Source organism: Cricetulus griseus (genome assembly GCF_003668045.3).
Source record: "Cricetulus griseus strain 17A/GY chromosome 1 unlocalized genomic scaffold, alternate assembly CriGri-PICRH-1.0 chr1_0, whole genome shotgun sequence".
NCBI classification, from domain to species: domain Eukaryota; kingdom Metazoa; phylum Chordata; class Mammalia; order Rodentia; family Cricetidae; genus Cricetulus; species Cricetulus griseus.
Window position 1 is genome coordinate 71,389,331 of NW_023276806.1, and position 4,662 is coordinate 71,393,992.

Consider the following 4,662-nt stretch of genomic DNA (forward strand, 5'->3'; position numbering starts at 1 on the left):
TCCTGAAATAGATAATAAAAAAGTCAACAGGCATCTTCTTTTAGATGTATCATATGAAAACGACAGAAATCAATTAGCTAGAAATGCTAGAAATCAGTCTCAGATATAAACGTGCCTTGGTTAATGCCAAAAAAATACGTCTATAGGACTGGACAGTGTATATATTTGGCTGCTGATAATAATTTACAGATTAATTTAATATTTTCTTCTACATATTTTGCTTGTGAACAAACATAAAATTCCATGTGACCTAGATAACAGGAATCTGCAGCAGGGACTCACTTCTAGGACACCGAAGCTGAGTTCAGTAGCTGCAGATGATTTCACTAAGAGGAGAGGAAGACATCCCCCACCATTGACCCTTGTTTCACATTAAAATGACCGCAGTTTGACACTAACATGACAGCTGGTTTGAACAGCTTGAGATTTCAAAGTGCTTGAGTACATATAAATATTATGACTGATCGCATAAAGTGTTGGAAGACATTTTAAGAAAGGTCCTTGGTTTAACAGCTTGCTACAGTCTCCCTTTTCAAGCGAATGAAAAATACCACAATTTGTGTTTTATATCCTTGGTTTAGAGGAGACAGAATAAATACAAACATGAAGTTGAACTCAACAGGACCAAGATTGCAGGTTAAGGCTGGATGCAAAGTGCTATTTTGTGCAACACTTGAGGTTCAGATTCCTTCAGTTTGATGACAAGGCTGGTTCTACTCCAGATTAACTTCTGTGATGATATGGCAACAGCAATAGCACAGGAAAATGCATTGCCAAAAGGTATTTTGCCTCCTACTTTATTTTCTGAGCAAAGACTATAGGGCAAAGCAAGCATTTGGGAGTCAAAGGCATATGGTACCCAGGTCCTTCTTGTACTTGGGACTCTCAGTTTCCAATGCACACCTGCCTTCAAGCATGAGCTCCCGGAAATGGTTTTCATCTTTACTTTTCAAAGCTCATTCAGTGTGTCTTATTTTTTTTTAAGTCATAAACATTATACACTATTTCTTTAGGGATTTTGGCCCAGTATTCTGTGGTCAAGAAAAACCTGGGATGACCGAGGAAGCTATTAGGAAACTAGAGTGGTAAACAAAAGTCAGAAAGATATGGTTTGTTATTGGCTGAGATAAAGTTTATCAGCAGGACAGAGTTCAAGCAGAAGCTTTCCCATGTGACTCTGAACATTCCTCAATGCATTAGCTTTAATTAACGAAGAAGTAGGAGGGTGGGGCTCAGTTGGTAGTGTGCTAGCATACATGGAATTGTTCCTAGCGTCATATAAACTGAACACAGTGGCACATGACTGTCATCTGGGCACGGGGGAGTACAGGCAGGAGGATCAGAAGTGCAAGGTCATTCTTAGGAACACACACACAAAAAGATTCAAGGGCAATCTGCGCTACATGGGACTCTGTCTCAAAACACAACAAATATAGAGCAGAAAACACAGACAAAAAATAACTGAGAAAAACTGAGGGTGCCTAGGGTCATGCAGTCTAGGAATGACTATGGATGGAGGCTATACAGCAGATAGAACGTAGAGCCAATTGAGCTGGCAGGTGGGCATGGAAAGAGAAATGTGTCCATAGAACAAGATGACATGTATGGTCTTAATTCTGTGCTTCTAATATTTTAAAACAGTCCCGTACACACATGGCACAGAACTCAAACAACACAGCAAAAGATCAAATGAGAATGAAGTAATCTTCCTGTGGCAGGTCTCAGTCTCCTGTCATCCTCCAGAAGGGCCACTTTCTTATACATCCTTTTATCGACCCTTTGTGCAGAAACAAACCTTTGGATACAGTGCTTCCTTTTCATATTAAAAGTAGCCTCCGTACAATGCCTTCACTTTTCACCCAGGACATGTAAATCTTAGTGTTCTACACCCGCCTTTATTTCCTAGAGAGATTATGGACTGCACTGCTTCAGTCTTTTGCCCAGATGCATTATGTGTGCATCAGCCAGGTCCTTGTTGATGGCCATTCAGAACTGATAGGTAGTGGGATGGGGTGGATGTGTGTGCTCCGTTAGTATATTCCCTATGGTGTCTGTGGCTTTCTTTTGAGATAAGGTCTTGCTATGTATGTAGATAAGGTCAAGCTGGCGTTTTTCTCTCAGATAGTTGGGACTTGAGGTGAATGTACTTGGCTTAATGTGTACATTTCATTGAACTTGTACTTTAAACACAAATGTAGTTTATACTTTTTTGGGGGGGGGTTCGAGACAGGGTTTCTCTGTGCCTTTGGAGGCTGTCCTGGAACTAGCTCTTGTAGACCAGGCTGGTCTCAACCTCACAGATATCCGCCTGCCTCTGCCTCCCGAGTGCTGGGATCAAAGGCGTGTGCCACCAATGCCCAGCTCGGACAAAAATATCTTAAGGAAGTAGAAAAGTTATTTTGGCTTACAATTCCTGGCAGGAAAGGCATCAGAGCAGTCAGGGAAGGCACGTTGGCAAGAGCAGGAAGCTGCCTGGTCACAGTGTATCGATACTCAGGAAGCACAAAGAAAACAGTGTGTTGAGCTTATCTGTCTATAAAACCCCAAATCCCACCCCCCAGGAATGTACTTCCTCCAGTGAGGCTCCACCTCTTATAGGTTCTATAACCTCCCAAAACAGCGCCACCAACTGGGGACCAAATTGTCAAATACAGGGGCCTATGGGGGGGGGCATTTCACATTCAAAACATAACAGAGGCTTGGAATGTCATCACATGATCCTTTGCTTGAAAGCATTCTGTGTATTTCTTTGTATTTAGGTTAAAGCCCAGTCCTGGTTTTCTATGGCCGGCCCTGCTTGGACAGGGCTTTTTTTTTTTTTTTTTTAGAAAGAAAATTATTTTACATGTCAATCCCAGGTCCCTCTCCCTCCGCTCCTCCCCTGCCCCCCCCAACTAATGCCCTACCTATCCCTTACCCTTTCGGCTCGCCAGGGAAAGTGAGGCCTTCTATAGGGGGGGGGGCTTCAAAGTTTGTCATAATCCTTGGGATAGGCTAGGCCAACCCCCTTGTGTCTAGGCTCAGGGAGTATCCCTCCATGTGATATGGGCTCCTAAAGTCCATTCCTATGGTAGCAATAAGTACTGATCCACTTCAAGAGGCCCCATAGATTTCCAAGGTCTCCTCACTAACACCCACATTCAGGGGGTCTGGATCAGTCCCATGCTAGTTTCCCAGCTATCAGTCTGGGGACCAAGGGTTCTCCCTTGTTCAGGTCAGCTGTTTCTGTGGGTTTCACCATCCTGATATGGATCCCTTTGCTCATCAGTCCTCCTTCTCTGCAACTGGATTTCAGTTCAGTTCAAGGTTTAGTTGTGAGTATCTGCTTCTACTTCCACCAGCTGCTGCATGAATGCTATACGATGGCATATGAATTAGACATCAGTCTCATTATCAAGAGAGGCCATTTAAGGTAGCCTCTCTTCTGTTGCTTAGATTGTTATTTGTCTGCATTTTGGCTAGTATCTCCCCCATTGCCACTATTTATTAGTTAATAATAACAGAAGAAGCATTTTGCTGAGATTATATAGACTTCAGTTCTAATCCACCATAATCACTGTGGTTTCGGTATACATAGGACACATTCAAATATGCTTATCCCAATAGGTTTCTTGTGACACACTTTCTAAGGATAAAATGAGGGTTTTGTGCTTCTGTAGGTTAGGCCAGCACTCTACCAATGATCTACACTGTAGTCTGCTTGTCATGTTTTATATGACATTGTCTTTAATCCAGAATTTGGAGTTTGACTTTCAGTTAGTAGGTTTTTTTTTTAATTCTTGTTTTTTATAATTATAACTGCTAGAAGGTTTATATTAGCAGGCAAAAATAATTTTTTTCTCATTCGTAGCTCAAGTGAGAGGTTTATATCTTAAGAGAAAACTAAGCTTTTATAATTCCATTTTAGGCTTGGAAAGGAAACAATATTCTCTTCAAGAAGAGAAACCTCTGAGCACATAAAATGACTTTCTATCTCTCTATACCACAACAGAAAGATCCCTGGTGGTTAAAACATGTGAAACAGTTTGTTTTCTATTGAGACAGGGATTTTAATGACAAACAGCCCACCAAAACAAAACAAAAAACCCAGGGGTGATGGCACTCTGCTTTAATCCCAGCACTCACCACCCAGGAGGCAGAGGCACAGATAAATCAGACCTTTTTAAAAATATTTTTTCTTTTTTTAAAGATTTACTTATTATGTATAGAATGCCAGAAGAGGGTACCAGATCTCATTATAGATGGTTGTGAGCCACCATGTGGTTGCTGGGAATTGAACTCAGGACCTCTAGAAGAGCAGTTAGTGCTTTTAAACTCTGAGCCATTTCTCTATCTCTGTAAATCAAATAATTTAACAAGACTGAAACAAATGAATCTAACTAGGTTCAGTAAATTTGATGGAAAATTATTTGTCTTGCTTCTTACCTTTTTTAGATGTGATCATTTGTCCCTACTCTAGAATTCTTCACTGTTAAATCACTTCTTTCTTTACTCACTACTGCGTATTAACCGTGGACCTTGAATTTTAAATATATTTCCTGAAAAGCTGAGAGATCCTATATGAAAATTCATTCCTCCCATTATTTTTGACTATCCTAGGGCTTCATAAGTTTATAAACTTTTGTAAGAAGGAAATTTTTGTGTGTGCTTGGTTTTCTTCAG